The sequence below is a fragment of the Heterodontus francisci genome, chromosome 4, assembly GCF_036365525.1.
Source record: "Heterodontus francisci isolate sHetFra1 chromosome 4, sHetFra1.hap1, whole genome shotgun sequence".
Lineage (NCBI taxonomy): Eukaryota > Metazoa > Chordata > Chondrichthyes > Heterodontiformes > Heterodontidae > Heterodontus > Heterodontus francisci.
The window spans coordinates 11,207,646-11,227,518 of NC_090374.1; the positions used below are offsets into that span (position 1 = coordinate 11,207,646).

Here is a 19,873-nt window from a genome sequence, read left to right on the forward strand (position 1 = left end):
TCCGTTCAGAGACATCCTTGACCCTGGCACCAGGGAGGCAACATACCATCCTGGAGTCTCTTTCACGTCCACAGAAGCGCCTATCTGTGCCCCTGACTATAGAGTCCCCTATAACTATTGCTCTTCTGCGCTTTGTCCCTCCCTGCTGAACAACAGTGCCACCCGTGGTGCCACTGCTCTGGCTGCTGCTGTTTTACCCTGATAGGCCATCCCCCCCAACAGTATCCAAAACAGTATACTTGTTAGAGAAGGGGATAGCCATAGGGAATTCCTGCACTGACTGCCTGCCCCTTCTAGCGATTACCCATCTATCTGCCTGCACCTTGGGTGTAACCACTTTTCTAAAACTCCTGTCTATGACGCTTTCTGCCACCTGCATGCTCCTAAGTGCATCCAGTTGCCACTCCAACCGATCCATGCGGTCTGTGAGGAGCTGCAACTGGGTACACTTCCTGCAGATGCAGTCGTCCGGAACGCTGGAAGCGTCACGGACCTCCCACATGTCACAGGTGGAGCACTTCACCCCTCTAACTGACATTTCTAGCACTAATTAATAAATTAATTTAAAATAAATAAATACTTATTAAATCCTTAGTAAATTGTTATAATTAACTGTATGGTCCCTCGTGCTAGATTCCTCCTCTAAATATTAAATGCTAACTAAATACAGTAATCTCCTCCCTCTGGTTTAGTTACTCTACTTATTAATTAGTTTTATTTTCAAATTCAGTAAAAAAAAAATCTGTGGAGAAACAGTTAACTTTTCAGGTTGATAACCTTTAATGCAGTTTCTGTTTTTATTTCAGATTTCCAGCATCCACAATATTTACTTTTGTATTAATTATTTTGTTTTCTTCTCCCTCCAATATGCCAAGTGAACAAGAAACCACATGGCTAAAATGTGCCTGTCATTGCGGAAGAGGCCTGATGAAATGGTAGTTAACCGTACAGCTAGCTAACCCAGAGTTGGTATGTGGGAGGATGGATTCTTGCCTTTCTTTCAACCCTGTGTCTGCCACTTCCCTCTGATTTGGTGAGCTGTACCCTGAGAGCTTTGTTATCCCCTGATTCAGCAGTACTTGAAGCCTCTTCATTGACAGTAGCCACAGCCATAATTAGTCAATGTGGTGTTGAGTTCATTGCCTCTGCCTGAGCCAGCAGATCAAACACCTAATTGACCTTCTCTCTCTGACTTCAGCAACAGGTTGTGGGCTGTTTTACATGTCTGCAAGAATTTAAGATATTTTGCTTTCATTCATTATATCTTGTCTTGACATTGGTCTTCTGAAAGATATTTACTCACTGCAGTGATCGTAAACATGTATACTGGAAAAAAATACCCAAAATAATTCACTGCATTACTGTAATTACAAGTTCAGCAAGCACAGAGGCACTCTGCATGCCTGTGGTCATGACACCACCTGATGTCTTCCTGGAACATGGAACTGCTGTGGGAGATTGACTACTGTCTTCATTAGCAAGTTAGAAACATAGGAACATTAGGACCAGGAGTGGACCATTCATTCCCTTGGGCCTTCTCCGCCATTCAGTTAAGTAAGAACATAACAAATAGGAGCAGGAGTAAGTTATTTGGTCCCTCGAGCCTTCACTGTTCAATAAGATTACGTCTGAACTTCTACATCAACTCCACTTTCCTGCCCTATCCCTTTAGTATCCAAAAATCTATCACTCGTAGTCTTGAATATACTCAGTGAATAAGCATCCACACAACCCTTTAGGATATAGAATTCCAAAGATTCACAACCCTCTGAGTAAACACATTTCTCCTCACCTCAGTCCTAAATGGCTGACCTTATCCTGAGAATATGATCTTTAGGTGTCGATTCTCCACCTAGGGGAATCAGCCTCTCAGTATCTACCCTGCCAAGCCCACTAAGAATTTTGAATTTCTATGCGATCGCTTCTCATTCTTCTAAACTCCAGAGAGTATAGATCCATTCTACTCAATTTCTCCTCACAGCACAGTCTTTTCATCCCAGGAATCAGCATAGTGAACCTTTGTTGCACCCCTTCTAAGGCAAGTATATTCTTCCTTAGGTTATCGTCGGTTGTCCCTCAACTCGAGAATGACGTCTGCTCAAGGTTGCAAGTTTCTGCCATGGGTCTTCAGGTGACTGAACAGGCCGATTTTTGACCCGCAGATCGTTGGGCACATAGGGAAGGACGTCTCATGAGGTAGAGGGATCTGGAGTGCAGGATTTGCTTCCTTTTCTTCCTTCTCTGCTGCCACTCTGCCTCATCATTAAGATGTTTGGACACAAAACATGATGCAGCTTGATGGACAGGTTGTCGCCATTTTGAACGATTGGTATCAAGCTCCTCCCAGTCATCAATGTCAATGCTGCCACGCTTTAAAGAGAGCTTCAGAGTGTCTTTGAAACGTTTTCTTTGTCCTTCCCTGGAATGCAGGCCATTTGAGAGTTGAAAAAACAGGGCCTGGCAGGGGAGATGGTTTTTGGCCATCTGGACACAATGTCAAGTCCATCGAAGTTGGTTTTGCAGGAGTTTTGCCTGAATGCTTGTGGAGTTGGCTTCAAGAAGGACACTAGTATTTGCTCGATGGCCCTCCCATTGGATCCAGAAGATGCGGCTGAGGCACTGCTGATGGAATTTCTCTTGCGCTCTTATGTGTCCCTGATACACAGTCCAGGTCTCACTGCACTAGAACTTTTGTTGACTTGTTGAGGCCTTTGTTGTCAAACACTCGCTGCCGTAGTTTGTCGAACGCTGAGCTGGCGCAGCTGCTCTGGTGTTTGATCTCCTCGTCAATGATGGCCTTTTGAGAGAGGCGGCTGCCAAGGTATGGGGCGGGCTCCACAAATTCCGAAGTGTCTCCTTCAACATATGGGAGGTGGAATATTTGGCTGACCAGGTGTGGGTTGACATGAGTTTTGTTTTGGCAATCTTCAAGGACAGACCGAGTCTCTTGTATGCAGAATTGAAGAGATTGAGAGCAGCTTGCAAATCTGATGCAGAGTGAGCAATGACACTGCAGTCATCCGCAGACTGTAGATTATGTATATCTATGGTGGTCAGTTTAGTTTTGGCATGGAGGTGATTGAGCTTAAAGAGTTTTCTACCTAGGCGGTATTTAATATTCACCAGAGGGCAGTTGATCTTTGAGGTGAATAGCTACTGTCAGGTAGATTGTAAATAGTATGGGGGCTAACACACAGCCTTTCTTGACCCCGGTCCAGATTTTGAAGGCGTCTGTTTCAGATCTCCCATTCAAGACAGTTGCGGTCATATTATCATGGAGCAATTGCAGGATTGTGATGACATTTCTTGGGCATCCTAATCTTCGGAGCACAATCCACAGCGTCTCGCAATCTACTGAGTCAAATGCTTTAGTCAGGTCGATGAATGCAATGAAGGGTTCCTGGTGCTGTTCCCGACACTTTTGTTGGATTTGTCGGGCAACAAAGACCCATGTCGGAGGTTCCTCTTGAACGTCTAAAGCCACACTGTCTCTGGGAGGATTCCTCAGCCACAGTAAGTAGGCGATTCAGGAGAAAGTGTGTCAGGATTTTCCCTGCTATGGACAAGAGGGAAATATCTCAATAGTTCCCACAGTATGATCTACCTCCCTTCTTAAAGATAGTTACAATTGTCATATTCCTGAAGTCGGGTGTTTGGGGGTTGGTGGGGTGGGGAAAGAGTTCTTTTTCTTCCCAAATCAGTAGAGTCATAGAGTTATACAGCACAGAAACAGGCCCTTTGGCCCGTCGTGTCTGTGCCAGCCATTATGCACCTAACTATTTTAATCCCACTTTCCAGCACTTGCCCGTAGCCTTGTATGCTATGGCGTTTCAAGTGCTCATCTAAATACTTCTTAAATGTTGTGAGGGTTCCTGCCTCTACCACCACTTCAGGCAGTGTATTCCAGATTCCAACCACCCTCTGGGTGAAAACATTTTTCCTCAAATCCCCTCTAAACCTCCTGCCCCTTACCTTAAATCTATGCCCCCTGGTTATTGACCCCTCCGCTAAGGGAAAAAGTCTCTTCCTATCTATCCTATCAATGCCCCTCATAATTTTGTATACCTCAATCATGTCCCCCCCCATCCTTCTCTGTTCTCAGGAGAACAACCCTAGCCTTTTCAGTCTCTCTTCATAGCTGAAATGCTCCAGCCCAGGCAATATCCTGGTTAATCTCCTCTGCACCCTCTCCAGTGCAATTACATCCTTCCTATAGTGTGGTGCCTAGAACTGTACGCAGTGCTCCAGCTGTGGCCTAACTAGTAGGATGAGTGCATGGAGTCTTGACATGAGCAAAAGCCCACCAGCTTTGAAGACCTCAGCTGGAATTCCATTGGGGCCGCAGGCTTTTTTTTTCATCTGTTTGATTGCTTGTTACAGCTCTCCCATACCACCGGTATGGGGGGATAGTCTGGAGCATATCAGCCGCCACTGTGATTCACAGTTGAGTTGTTGAAAATGTACTTTCCAGCATTGATGGATGGCATTGTCATCCTTAAGCAGAGAGACCGCATCCTGTGAGCGAAGGGGATTTTGTTCATTTGACCTTGATCTGTAGATGGCTCTGGTGGCTTCAGAAAAGCTTTGCATGTCATGAATGTCAGCATATTGTTAGATCTCTCAGGCTTTCTCTTCCCACTGCTTGTCCTTTATCTTCTGGATTTGTCCCTTGGGGGTCAGCCTTGAGCTGTTGCAATGCTGCCTCGTTAACTTGCAGGCAATGAGGCTGCTTGTTTTTGCTCCAGGACATCACATATTTCAGCACTGTTTTTGTCGAACCAGTCCTGGTGACAACGATGTTCGAACCCAGTGGTCTGGACACAGGAGTCTAGTGCAGCTGACTTTATTTGTTCTCATTGTTCTGAAATTGAGCTGCATGCATGAAGATTTTCGCGATTGGTTGTGAGCTGCACTTGGAATTCCTCTCTTCGGTCAAGCTGCTTGTTGGCTGAGACATTGATCATCTCCCTCTTGGACTTTTGGGTCTTGCGATGTCTTGATGCGAGGTGGATGTTCACCAATCGAACAAGTCGATGATCTGTCCAGCAGGCGTCAGTTCCCTGCATGGATCGAGTGATACAGGCATCACTTAGATCTTTGACTCAATGATATTAGAACATTAGAACATTACAGCGCAGTACAGGCCCTTCGGCCCTCGATGTTGCGCCGACCTGTGAAACCATCTGACCTACACTATTCCATTTTCATCCATATGTCTATCCAATGACCACTTAAATGCCCTTAAAGTTGGCGAGTCTACTACTGTTGCAGGCAGGGCATTCCACGCCCCTACTACTCTGAGTAAAGAAACTACCTCTAACATCTTTCCTATATCTATCATCTTTCCTATATCTATCACCCCTCAACTTAAAGCTATGTCCCCTCGTGTTTGCCATCACCATCCGAGGAAAAAGACTCTCACTATCCACCCTATCTAACCATCTGATTATCTTATATGTCTCTATTAAGTCACCTCTCCTCCTCCTCCTCTCCAACGAAAACAACCTCAAGTCCCTCAGCCTTTCTTCGTAAGACCTTCCCTCCATACCAGGCAACATCCTAGTAAACCTCCTCTGCACCCTTTCCAAAGCTTCCACATCCTTCCTATAATGCGGTGACCAGAACTGCACGCAATACTCCAGGTGCGGCCTCACCAGAGTTTTGTACAGCTGCAGCATGACCTCGTGGCTCCGAAACTCAATCCCCCCACTAATAAAAGCTAACACACCATATGCCTTCTTAACAGCCCTATTAACCTGGGTAGCAACTTTCAGGGATTTATGTACCTGGACACCAAGATCTCTCTGTTCATCTACACTACCAAGAATCTTCCCATTAGCCCAATACTCTGCATTCCTGTTACTCCTTCCGAAGTGAATCACCTCTCACTTTTCCGCATTAAACTCCATTTGCCATCTCTCAGCCCAGCTCTGCAGCCTATCTATGTCCCTCTGTACCCTACAACATCCTTCGGCACTATCCACAACTCCACCGACCTTCGTGTCATCCGCAAATTTACTAACCCACCCTTCTACACCCTCATCCAGGTCATTTATAAAAATGTAACTAGTAACTAAACTCCAGGATGAACATTTTCCATCAACCACCACCCTCTTCTTGCAGCTAGCCAATTTCTGATCCAAATGTCTAAATCACCTTCAACCCCATACTTCTGTATTTTCTGCAATAGCCTACCGTGGGGAACCTTATCAAACGCCTTACTGAAATCCATATACACCACATCCACTGCTTTACCCTCATCCACCTGTTTGAGTTTTTCGGGAAGGTGACCAATAAGGTTTGTGAGGCACGACCTACCCTTCACAAAACCGTTCTGACTATCGCTAATGAACATATTCTTTTCAAGATGATTATAAATCCTGTCTCTTATAACCTTTTCCAACATTTTACCCACAACCGAAGTAAGGCTCACAGGTCTATAATTACCAGGGCTGTCTCTACTCCCCTTCTTGAACAAGGGGACAACATTTGCTATCCTCCAGTCTTCCGGCACTATTCCTGTCGACAATGATGACATAAAGATCAAGGACAAAGGCTCTGCAATCACCTCCCTGGCTTCCCAGAGAATCCTAGGATAAATCCCATTTGGCCCAGGGGACTTATCTATTTTCACACTTTCCAAAATTGATAACACCTCCTCCTTGTGAACCTCAATCCCATCTAGCCTAGTAGTCTGAATCTCAGTATTCTCCTCGACAACATTTTCTTTCTCTACTGTAAATACTGACGAAAAATATTCATTTAACGCTTCCCCTATCTCCTCTGATTCCACACACAACTTCCCACTACTATCCTTGATTGGCCCTAATCTAACTCTAGTCATTCTTTTATTCCTGATATACCTTTAGAAAGCCTTAGGGTTTTCCTTGATCCTATCCGCCAATGACTTCTCATGTCCTCTCCTTGCTCTTCTTAGCTCTCTCTTTAGATCCTTCCTGGCTAGCTTGTAACTCTCAAGCGCCCTAACTGAGCCTTCACGTCTCATCCTAACATAAGCCGCCTTCTTCCTCTTGACAAGCACTTCAACTTCTTTAGTCAACCACGGCTCCCTCGCTCGACAACTTCCTCCCTGCCTGACAGGTACATACTTATCAAGGACACGCATTAGCTGCTCCTTGAATAAGCTCCACATTTCGATTGTGCCCATCCCTTGCAGTTTCCTTCCCCATCCTACGCATCCTTAATCTTGCCTAATCGCATCATAATTTCCTTTCCCCCAGCTATAGTTCTTGCCCTGCGGTATATACCTGTCCAGGAGGTGCCAGTGCTGTGATCTAGGATGCCTCTATGTGTTTTTTTTTTTTATTTGCTCCTCTGGTGGAAGAGGGTGTTTGTTATAAATGAGGCCACGCTGAGCACACTGTCAGCAGGAGGACACCATTTACATTGGCTTTTCCCATTACGTTTTTCTCAGTGGCTGCTCTCCAGACATCGGAGTCATGGCCAACCCTGGCATTAAAGTCCCCCAGAAGGATCATCTGTTCTTTTGGGATGGCAGTGAGGACTTCATCAAGGTGAGAATGGAACTTTTCCTTAACATCTTCATCGGAGTCAAGGGTCGGGGCATAAACGCTGATGATGGTGTAATATCGATTATGGCTGAGCTCGAGGTGAAGTGTCATCTGTCTTTCATTTATGCAGTTGATGATTTCTGGCAGTGCATCCAAGATTCTATTCCGGATGGCAAAACCAACTCCATGGGCTCGAGTCACTGTCAGCCTTTCCTTTCCAGTAGAAGATGTATCCCCCTGCTTGTTCATTCAGTTGCCCCTTCCCAGGAAGGTAGGCCTCACTGATGGCGGCAATGTCAATTTGGAATCTTGATAGCTCACGTGATACGATTGTAGTTCTTCTTTCCGGATGGTCACTCTTTGAGATTATCCACGAGTGTTCTAACATTCCAAGTTGCAAAATTTAAAGTTTTCTTCTTTGACCACAAAGATGATGATCCCGCAGGGTGTAGTTTGCCAGCAAGGAGAAAGTGGGATAGCCTATTTTTAGGGCGCCTTTTCTAGCCCCATCCCTATTTGGGGTGAGCAGAGGGTATCCTGAAGAGGACTGCTCAGTCACAGATGCTGCTGCCCAAAGACACCTCTGTCCCAACACAGGTGTCCAACGACCTTCATGCATCTGTTGCCTGTGTGCAAATTCTTGACTCGGTACCCCCAGGTTCACCGCCCTCTCCTCGTGGCCAATTCTCCATTGCCACAGGACTTGGCAGATGGACCCTGATAGAAGCCTGCGCATGACTTTGTTTAATGACTTGGGGCCTAGCTCACTGAGATCTTCATAGGTTTCTATGAGGTCACCTCTGATTCTTCTAGATCGTGTCCTAGATCGAAGCACTGGCATCTCCTGGATTAGTTCATTGTTTGAGTCAAAGATCTAAGTGATGCCATCCAGAGCGTACAGATCCATTCTACTCAATTTCTCCTCACAGCACAGCCCCCACATCCCAGGAATCAGTATAGTGAACATTTATTGCACCCCTTCTAAGGCAAGTATATTCTTCCTTAGGTAAGGAGACCAAAACTGTGCACAGTACTCCAGGTGTGGTCTCACCAAAGCCCTCTATATTTGTAGCAAGACTTCCTTGCTCTCATACTCCAACCCCATTGCAATGAAGGCTAACATATACAATTTGCCACCTTAATTATATATTGCACCTATGTGTTAACTTTCTGTGATTCGTGTACAAGGACACCCAGGTTACCCTGAATCCCAACATTTACTGATCTCCCACATTTAAAAAATGTTATGCTTCCTATCAGTGTGTAATTTTACACTATGCCACATCATATTTCATCTACCTTCGTGCCCAATCACTGAATTGATTTATTTCCCTTTACAGTCTCTTTCTGTCCTCTTCATAGCTTACTTTTCCATCTGGCATTGTATCATCAGCAAACTTGGATGTTTGATGCTGAAATAGAGCGAATCCAAGACATCCTGCGTGACAGTGGCTACCCTGATCAGATCCTTTCTCGCTGTACGCGCAAACTTGCGAATGGGCCTAAGGCCATCTTTTTCGGCCCTGAAAAGTGCCCAATCTACCTCATTACCAATGCAGTAGCAACATGTGTGGTGTTCGCCACTAACAGGATGCTGCCGTCAAGCCAAAAAGACATCCTGCCTATCACACACATGAGTAATGTGATACATGAATTTCAATGCCTGTGTGATGCGAGGTATATAGGCCATATATCCCAAAGACTGGCGGATCGTATAAAGCAACATGTCCCTTCTGCTGTTCACAACGGGCAAGGTACGGGCCGTACTCAACCAGCCCGTGCTTGCAAAACTCAAAACCATGTTCAACATTAGATATGATTCTGCGATTGGACAATATTTGCTAAATATCCACAGTGTGCTAAGAATTAAGCTGATGACCAATTTAAGATTGTCAGTAGGGCTCGCAGTGTGGCGCATTTGCACGTTCTGGAAGCTGCATATATTAATACACAGGGCCCTGTTCTTTGCAGACAGAAAGAATATGTAAAAACATTGTGCCTGTTTCAGCTGAACAAAATAAGAAACTGCCATTCGCTGGTTCAGTCCTAAGGGCAATGCCTGATCAATCAGAGTCAAGCTGCCTGGTTTAAACTTCAAACAAAGCTTGGCTGTTAACTGTCAGTCACTATAAACTGGTACATTCTCCATGGCAATGCCTCTACCAATCAAGAGTTCACTTGCCAAGCAATCAGCACTCTCTTCTAATCCATGCTAATATAATTAGCCCATCCCCTGTGCCATAATAATTGTAACAATCCCTTGTATGGCACCTTATCGAATGCTTTCTGAAAATTCATATGCACTACGTTGACTGGTTGCCCTTTATCTACCCTCCCAGTTACATTCTCAGAAACCTCTAATGAATTTGTCAAATACTATTTCCCTTTCATAAAACCTTGTTGACTCTGCCTAATCATATTGTGATTTTTCAGGTGGCCTGTTATCATATCCTTAATAGATCGGTGCATTTTTCCAACTATTGATGTTAGACTAATTGGTCTGTCGATCCCTGTTTTCTCTTTACCTGCTTTCTTGAACAGTGGGGTTACATTTGCTGCCTTCCAATCAGTGGGGACAGATCTGGAATATAGGAAATTATGGAAGATCAAAACCAATGCATTCACTATCTCTAGCCACCTTTTTTAAAATAAAAAGTTAAAATGCTGAAAACACTCAGCTGGTCTGGCAAGCATCCTTGGAAAGAGAAACAGAGTTAACGTTTCAGATCGATGACTATTATGACGAAGCACTAACTCTGTTTCTCTCTCCATAGCTGCTGCCTGACCTGTTGAGTATTTCTGGCATTTTCTGTTTTTATTTCAGATTTCCAGTATTCATAGAATTTGCTTTCACCTGTTTTAAAACCCTAGAATGTAGGCTATCAGGTGAAGGGAATTTGTTGATTTTTACTCCCATGGCTCATCTGTACCTCAACTCAGTTCTCTTGCCTTTGTTCCATATCCCTTGGTACCGTTACCTAATAATCTATTTGACTTGAAATCTCCAGTTGATACCCTAACATCTATAGTCTTTTGGGCAAGAGAATTACAAATTTCTACTACCCTTTGTGTGGAAAAAGTACTTTCTGATCTCACTCCTGCACAGTCTAGCTCTAATTTTATTATCTCCTGTCTGGATTTCCTCACCAAAGGAAATAGTTTCTCTCTATCCACCCCATGAAATCATTTTACAACCTAAACCCCCTCGATCAGATCACTCTTTAATCTCCTATACTGAATAGAACACAAGCCAAGTGTTTGCAGCCTGTCCTCATAACTTTACTCCCGCTATCATCCTGCTGAACGGGGCTGCACCTCTCCAAGGCGAGTATATTGTTCCTGAGGTGCAGTGCCTGGAACTGAGCACAGTGTTCTAGATGGGCCTCTCTCTGGCTTCTCCCCACCACAGTGTGTGTGACTGGAACTATCTGGCAGTGTGCTGCCTGAGGGCATGAATATGATCCGAATCCTTTTTGTTACTGGGGAATTAACATTGCTGAGTTTTCTGCTTTCCATTGCGCATAATGGCATTAATGAATACAATACTCATCTTACAAATCGCAACTTTTATGCAAACTGCTGAGATGGGTGTTTGTTGTACCAGTTTTATGTGAAATTTAAGGGTTTTGCTGTCACCAGCTGCTTTTTGCAACCAAAGGAAATGCCACACTCCAGCTAAGGTACTTCCCTTTCATCTCTGCAACCTGGGTCCAAGTTCAAAGAACAGTACAGCACGGGAACAGGCCATTCGGCCCTCCAAGCCTGCGCCAATCTTGAGGCCTGTCTAAACTAAAACCTTCCGCACTTCCGGGGACCGTATCCCTCTATTCCCATCCTATTCATGTATTTGTCAAGATGTCTCTTAAACGTCGCTATCGTACCTGCTTCCACCACCTCTCCCGGCAGCAAGTTCCAGGCACTCGCCGCCCTCTGTGTAAAGAACTTGCCTCGCACATCCCCTCCAAACTTTGCCCCTCGCACCTTAAACCTATGTCCCCTAGTAACTGACTCTCCCACCCTGGGAAAAAGCTTCTGACTATCCACTCTGTCCATGCCACTCATAATTTTGTAAACCTCTATCATGTCGCCCCGCCACCTCCGTTGTTCCAGTGAAAACAATCCGAGTTTATCCAACCTCTCCTCATAGCTAATGCCCTCCAGACCAGGCAACATCCGGGTAAACCTCTTCTGTACCCTCTCCAAAGCCTCCATACCCTTCTGGTAGTGTGGCATCCGGAATTGCATGCAATATTCTAAGTGTGGCCTGACTAAGGTTCTGTACAGCTGCAGCATGACTTGCCAATTTTTATACTCTATGCCCCGACCGATGAAGGCAAGCATGCCGTATGCCTTCTTGACTACCTTATCCACCTGTGTTGCCACTTTCAGTGACCTGTGGACCTGTATGCCCAGATCTCTCTGCCTGTCAGTACTCCTAAGGGTTCTGCCATTTACTGTATACCTCCCACCTGCATTAGATCTTCCAAAATGCATTAACTCACATTTGTCCGGATTAAACTCCATCTGCCATTTCTCCGCCCAAGTCTCCAACCGATCTATATCCTGCAGTATCCTCTGACAATCCTCATCACTATCCGCAACTCCACCAACCTTTGTGTCGTCCGCAAACTTACTAATCAGACCAGCTACATTTTCCTCCAAATCATTTATATATAATACAAACAGCAAAAGTCCCAGCACTGATCCCTGCGGAACACCACTAATCACAGCCCTCCAGTCAGAAAAGCACCTTTCCACTGCTACCCTCTCTCTTCTATGACCGAGCCAGTTCTGTATCCATCTTGCCAGCTCACCTCTGATCCCGTGTGACTTCATCTTTTCCACCAGTCTGCCATGAGGGACCTTGTCAACGGCTTTACTGAAGTCCATATAGACAACATCCACTGCCCTTCCTTCATCAATCATCTTCATCACTTCCTCAAAAAACTCAATCAAGTTAGTGAGACACAACCTCCCCGTCACAAAACCATGCTGCCTATCGCCAATAAGTTCATTTGTTTCCAAATGGGAGTAAATCCTGTCCTGAAGAATCATCTCTAATAATTTCCCTACCACTGACGTAAGGCTCACCGGCCTATAATTTCCTGGATTATCCTTGCTACCCTTCTTAAACAAAGGGACAACATTGGCTATTCTCCAGTCCTCTGGGACCTCACCTGTAGGCAATGAGGATACAACGATTTCTATCAAGGCCCCAGCAATTTCTGCCCTTGCCCCCCTCAGTATTCTGGGGTAGATCCCATCAGGCCCTGGGGACTTATCTAAATGCTTTGCAAGACACCCAACACCACCTCCTTTTTGATAGAGATGACTGAGACTATCTACACTCCCTTCCCTAGGCTCATAATCCAGCAAGTCCTTCTCCTTGGTGAATACTGATGCAAAGTACTCATTTAGTACCACGCCCATTTCCTCTGGCTCCACACATAGATTCCCTTCTCTGTCCTTGAGTGGGCCAACCCTTTCCCTGGTTACCCTCTTGCTCTTTATATATGTATAAAAAGCCTTGGGATTCTCCTTAATCCTGTTTGCCAATGACTTTTCATGACCCCTCTTAGCCCTCCTGACTCCTTGCTTAAGTTCCTTCCTACTTTCTTTATGTTCCTCAAGGGCTTCGTCTGTTCCCAGCCTTCTCGCCCTTACGAATTCTTCCTTTTTCTTTTTGACTAGGCTCACAATATCCCTCGTTATCCAAGGTTCCTGAAACTTGCCAAACTTATCCTTCTTCCTTACAGGAACATGTTGGTCCTGGAATCTAATCAACTGACGTTTGAAAGACTCCCACATGTCAGATGTTGATTTACCCTCAAACAGCTGTCCCCAATCTAAATTCTTCAGTTCCTGCCTAGTATTGTTATAATTAGCCTTCCTCCAATTTAGCACCTTCACCCGAGGACCACTCTTATCCTTATCCACAAGTACCTTAGAACTTACGGAATTATGGTCACTGTTCCCGAAATGTTCCCCTACTGGGACTTCGACCACCTGTCCGAGCTCATTCCCCAATATTAGGCCCAGTATGGCCCCTTCCCTAGTTGGACTATCTACATATTGTTTCAAAAGGCAGCGCAGGTGTCCCCTGCGGTCATCTCCCTCCACAACAGGTATACTGTTTTGGATACTGTTGAGGGAGATGGATCACCAGGGGAATTCAGCACTAGCCAGGTTCATGGCACCGTGGCTGGCTCTACTGTTCAGAAGGGCGGGAAAAAGAGTGGAAGGGCTATAGTCACAGGGGATTTGATTGTAAGGGGAGCAGATAGGCGGTTCTGTGGTCGAAAACGAGACTCCCGAATGGTATGTTGCCTCCCAGGTGCACGGGTCAGGGATGTCTCAAATCGACTGCAGAACATTCTGAAGAGGGAGGGTGAACAGCCAGTTGTCGTTGTGCACATAGGCACCAATGATGTAGGTAAAAAACGGGATGAGGTCCTACAAGCAGAATTTAGGGAGTTAGGAGCCAAGTTAAAAAGTAGGACCTCAGAGGTAGTAATCTCAGGATTGCTACCAGTGCCACGTGATAGTCAGATTAGAAATGAAAGAATAGTCAGGATGAATGCGTGGCTTGAGATATGGTGCAGGAGGGAGGGGTTCAGATTTTTGGGACAGTGGGACCGGTTCTGGGGGAGGTGGGACTATTACAAATTGGACGGTCTGCACCTGGGCCGGACTGGAACCAATGTCCTTGGGGGTGCTTTTGCTAACGCTGTTGGGGAGGGTTTAAACTAATGTGGCAGGGGTTGGGAACCAAATGAGGAGGTCAGTGGACAGTAAGGAGGTAGTAACTAAAGCCTGTAAGGAACTAGATAATGAAGTCAGCATGACTAAGGGAAAGAGTAGGCAGGGAGCAGATGATGAAAGCAAAGGGACTGGTGGTCTGAGGTGCATTTATTTTAATGCAAGGTGTAGTAGGTAAGGCAGATGAACTTAGGGCTTGGATTAGTACCTGGGAGTATGATGTTATTGCTATTACTGAGACTTGGTTAAGGGAAGGGCTTGATTGGCAACTAACTATCCCAGGATACCGATGCTTCAGGCGGGATAGAGAGGGAGGTAAAAGGGGTGGAGGAGTTGCATTACTGGTCAAAGAGGATATCACAGCTGTGCTGAAGGAAGGCACTATGGAGGACTCGAGCTGTGAGGCAATATGGGCAGAACTCAGAAATAGGAAGGGTGCGGTAACAATGTTGGGGCTGTACTACAGGCCTCCCAACAGCGAGCGTGAGATAGAGGTACAAATATGTAAACAGATTATGGAAAGCTGTGGGAGCAACAGGGTGGTGGTGATAGGAGATTTTAATTTTCCCAACATTGACTGGGATTCACTTAGTGTTAGAGGTCTAGATGGAGCAGAATTTGTAAGGAGCATCCAGGAGGGTTTTCTAGAGCAGTATGTAAATAGTCCAACTCGGGAAGGGGCCATACTGGACCTGGTGTTGGGGAATGAGCCCGGCCAGGTGGTTGAAGTTTCAGTAGGGGACTACTTTGGGAATAGTGATCACAATTCCGTAAGTTTTAGAATACTCATGGACAAAGACGAGAGTGGTCCCAAAGGAAGAGTGCTAAATTGGGGGAAGGCCAACTATACCAAAATTCGGCAGGAGCTGGGGAATGTAGATTGGGAGCAGCTGTTTGAAGGTAAATCCACATTTGATATGTGGGAGGCTTTTAAAGAGAGGTTGGTTAGCGTGCAGGAGAGACATGTTCCTGTGAAAATGAGGGGTAGAAATGGCAAGATTAGGGAACCATGGATGACAGATGAAATTGTGAGACTAGCTAAGAGGAAAAAGGAAGCATACATAAGGTCTCGGCGGCTGAAGAAAGACGAAGCTTTGATAGAATATCGGGATTTTAGGCGCAATCTGAAACGAGGAATTAAGAGGGCTAAAAGGGGTCATGAAATATCTTTAGCAAACAGGGTTAAGGAAAATCCCAAAGCCTTTTATTCATATATAAGGAGCAAGAGGGTAACTAGAGAAAGGATTGGCCCACTCAAGGACAAAGGAGGAAAGTTATGCGTGGAGTCAGAGAAAATGGGTGAGATTCTAAACGAGTACTTTGCATCTGTATTCACCGAGGAGAGGGACATGACGGATGTTGAGGTTAGGGACAGATGTTTGATTACTCTGGGTCAAGTCGGCATAAGTAGGGAGGAAGTGTTGGGTATTCTAAAAGGCATTAAGGTGGACAAGTCCGGATCCCAGGTCCGGATGGGATCTATCCCAGGTTTCTGAGGGAAGCGAGAGAGGAAATAGCTGGGGCCTTAACAGATATCTTTGCAACATCCTTAAACACGGGTGAGGTCCCGAAGGACTGGAGAATTGCTAATGTCTCCTTGTGTAAGAAGGGTAGCAGGGATAATCCAGGTAATTATAGACCGGTGAGCCTGACGTCAGTGGTAGGGAAGTTGCTGGAGAAGATACTGAGGGATAGGATCTATTCCCATTTGGAAGAAAATGGGCTTATCAGTGATAGGCAACATGGTTTTGTGCAGGGAAGGTCATGTCTTACCAACTTAATAGAATTCTTTGAGGACGTGACAAAGTTGATTGATGAGGGAAGGGCTGTAGCTGTCATATACATGGACTTCAGTAAGGCGTTTGATAAGGTTCCCCATGGTAGGCTGATGGAGAAAGTGAAGTCGCATGGGGTCCAGGGTGTAATAGCTAGATGGATAAAGAACTGGCTGGGCAACAGGAGACAGAGAGTAGCAGTGGAAGGGAGTTTCTCAAAATGGAGACGTGGGACCAGTGGTGTTCCACAGAGATCCGTGCTGGGACCACTGTTGTTTGTGATATACATAAATGATTTGGAGGAAAGTATAGGTGGTCTGATTAGCAAGTTTGCAGACGACACTAAGATTGGTGGAGTAGCAGATAGTGAAGGGGACTGTCAGAGAATACAGCAGAATATAGATAGATTGGAGAGTTGGGCAGAGAAATGGCAGATGGAGTTCAATCAGGGCAAATGCGAGGTGATGCATTTTGGAAGATCTAATTCAAGAGTGAACTATACAGTAAGTGGTAAAGTCCTGGGGAAACTTTATGTGCAGAGAGATTTGGGTGTTCAGGTCCATTGTTCCCTGAAGGTGGCAACGCAGGTCAATAGAGTGGTCAAGAAGGCATACGGCATGCTTTCCTTCATCGGGCGGGGTATTGAGTACGAGAGTTGGCAGGTCATGTTCCAGTTGTATAGGACTTTGGTTCGGCCACATTTGGAATACTGCGTGCAGTTCTGGTCACCACATTACCAAAAGGATGTGGATGCTTTGGAGAGGGTGCAGAGGAGGTTCACCAGGATGTTGCCTGGTATGTAGGGCGCCAGCTATGAAGAGAGGTTGAGTAGATTAGGATTATTTTCATTAGAAAGACGGAGGTTGAGGGGGGACCTGATTGAGGTGTACAAAATCATGAGAGGTATAGACAGGGTGGATAGCAAGAAGCTTTTTCCCCAGAGTGGGGGATTCAATTACTCGGGGTCACGAGTTCAAAGTGAGAGGGGAAAAGTTTAGGGGGGATATGCGTGGAAATTGCTTTACGCAGAGGGTGGTGGGTGCCTGGAACGCGTTGCCAGCGGAGGTGGTAGATGCGAGCACGATAGCGTCTTTTAAGATGATACATGAATGGGCAGGAAGCAAAGAGATACAGACCCTAAGAAAATAGGCGACATGTTTAGATAGAGGATCTGGTTCGGCGCAGGCTTGGAGGGCCGAAGGGCCTGTTCCTGTGCTGTAATTTTCTTTGTTCTAAGAAGCTCTCCTGGATGCTCCTTACAAATTCTGCCCCATCCAAGCACCAAGCACTAAGTGAGTCCCAGTCAATATAGGGGAAGTTAAAATCACCCACCACTACAACCCTGTTACCTTTACATCTTTCCAAAATCTGTCTACATATCTGCTCCTCTACCTCCCGCTGGCTGTTGGGAGGCCTGTAGTAAACCCCCAACATCGTGACTGCACCCTTCCTATTCCTGAGCTCCACCCATATTGCCTCGCTGCATGACCCCTCCAAGGTCTCCTCCCACAGTACAGCTGTGATATTCTCCTTAACCAGTAATGCAACTCCCCCACCCCTTTTACAGTTGCAGCTGATGGGGTGAGAGTCTCCCTTGTCTGCTGCCTGTAAGCAAACTAAGTCTCAAGCCAGAATTTCAATATTCTGAGAAAGAAGGCTCGAAGTTTTTGGCTGTGTAAAGTCAGCATTCTCTGATGGGCAGGGGTTTGGCGATTTGTGAAATTCTGAGGAGGACCAGGGCAGATTCTGCTTATGTACATCCCTTGGGGCAAACTGGTTGAAGTCACACACTGTTGTACTTCCAATTGGTGTGGCTTCTGTCAAGAATTTCAAGACTTGTTCATCAGATGTCTTGTTTAGTTAAAAACATTAGACTAGAATGGATTTGCATTCCTATTTGAATGTCTTAGCCACGGACTTGCAGGACAAAATTGAGAAGTCAGAGAAGCCGCAAAATGGCTGATGTGGTAATGGAAGAATGTCATCTGGGGTATTCCTCTGAGGTTGGGGCTGAGGCATATTAATGTTGCAAATGATAGTGTGTTTCCTCTACATCTAATTTGGGCTATATTGGATCTGCTTGGTGCATTGGATATCAGAAATGTAAATGTCCCATTTCCCAAAAATAACATTAGAGAGATACAGCACTGAAACAGGCCCTTCAGCCCACCATTCTCCAGTTAAAGAACATAAAATTCATAAAAAAGAAGTTGGCCAGATGATGACTGGATGATTTGATTGGTTTATTGAAGACAGTTTTGTTTGCAGTTGTCAAGAATTAATGATTTTGTCTGGGCTGTACATACCCTTGTAGGAGCCAATTTTTAAAAATAATTTTGGAGCTAAGCCACATGGAATTTCATAGGTTACTCTGAGTCATAGCACGTGGCAACTAAGTGTAATTTTAGGCAGCAACTCAAAAATGCTTGCTTCTTGGTAACTAAAATACTGCTGCCTGTTTTCTGACCCATCACAGTGCAAGAGTTTTCTCATGGAATTGAGTGATTCGTCCTTTTTCACCATTCCAGAGCTCGGGTATTCCTACTGGAAGTAATGAATGCTGTAGATTCCCTTTGGGAATTTCAAGGAGTCTTTTCCAACAAAGGAAGGGAGTGTGTTTTATAGAGTGGAGAGGTTTTGGTGTGGAGTGCATTCTATAATCATTCTGAGGGGATGGAGCCAGATAACGTTTATCCTTGTCCAGATCCTGAAAATGGGCAATGATTTTAAATTTGCACAGTGTGGTTGTGGGTGGGGGGGGGGGGGGGGTGGTGGGAGGAGGTTGGGGGGTGCGGTAAATAAACTACTGAACATTATTTTCACAAGTGTGTTGTCCATCCTGATGGCCACGTGTAATATTCAAGGAGAATTGGATTAGTGGTTGAGGACCTGCAACATCCAGTAGGTTCGTTACCTCATATGGTCGCTGTGAAAAGTGTGAGGGAAAGCATCATCACTGATGAAGGGGATGGTGCATTTTCAGCATTGACAAGCTTAGACAGGTAATTTCCTGTGGAAATTGTAAAATGGGAGTCAGAAGCCTGCACTGTGTGGGTACCACTCACTCAGTGATTTTCCCAGGAACAGCCATTTAATGGCCAGAGAGTGGGGTTGCAGTCCAATTAAGGATGATGGGTGGGTTTGCTCTCGGGGCTGGAGGGCCAATCAGAGGCCTTCCAGTTTGAAAACAGGTAGGGGAGGGAGAGGGTGCTTCAAATTGGAGGCACCCTCTCTCCAACTTCTTCAAAATTTAAATCAAAAATGGTCTTTGCAGCAGGCCCACCACTGGGGGGTGGGTGGCGGCTGGTGGTGCATGTCTAGGGTGGCCTGAAACTGCTGCTAAACCCAGGGAGGGCCTCTAAGCCTGCCTGGAACTCTGTCCCACCCCTTCTCTGGTCTGCTGCTGGGAAGCTGCCTCCAATTGGCTAAGCTGTTGCCCCACTGCCTCTGGGAACCTAGAGGCCAGCTGGAAAATTCCAGTTAGCCTCCTCCAGTTGCCCTTAAGTGGCTGTTAGCAAGCTACACTGGTTACCTGCCGCATGCAGACGTATAGCCCTGCTGTTCCCCCGCCCGCACCCCCCATCCCATACTGCCTCCGGGAAAATAGGCCGGGGGCGTGATGGAGCTCAGGAACTAGCATGCAGGCCGGCTGAGCTATTGTTGCCACCTGCCGACCTGCTGCTGTTTTGGGCCCAGCAGGGGCTAAAAATCCATCCCAAGGTTTTTGAAGGGTATGATTATGTTGTGGTTAAATTACTGGACTAGTAATCTAGAGACCTGGACTAATAATCTTGAGAATGCATAGCC

General features: G+C 45.7%; 1 protein-coding gene across 2 annotated transcripts in view; it reads left to right on the top strand.

The window, feature by feature from the left end:
- rictora (RPTOR independent companion of MTOR, complex 2 a) overlaps window positions 1-19,873 on the top strand; it is a 373,719-nt gene that overhangs the window by 59,622 nt on the left and 294,224 nt on the right. Inside the window, exon 3 of one of the 2 annotated variants that reach the window (XM_068029133.1) lies at window positions 7,436-7,535. The exons of the other annotated variant lie outside the window; for it this stretch is intronic. The gene's annotated coding sequence lies outside the window, so the exon portion shown is untranslated. The remainder of the gene's footprint in view (window positions 1-7,435; window positions 7,536-19,873) is intronic. 2 annotated transcript variants of the gene reach the window in all.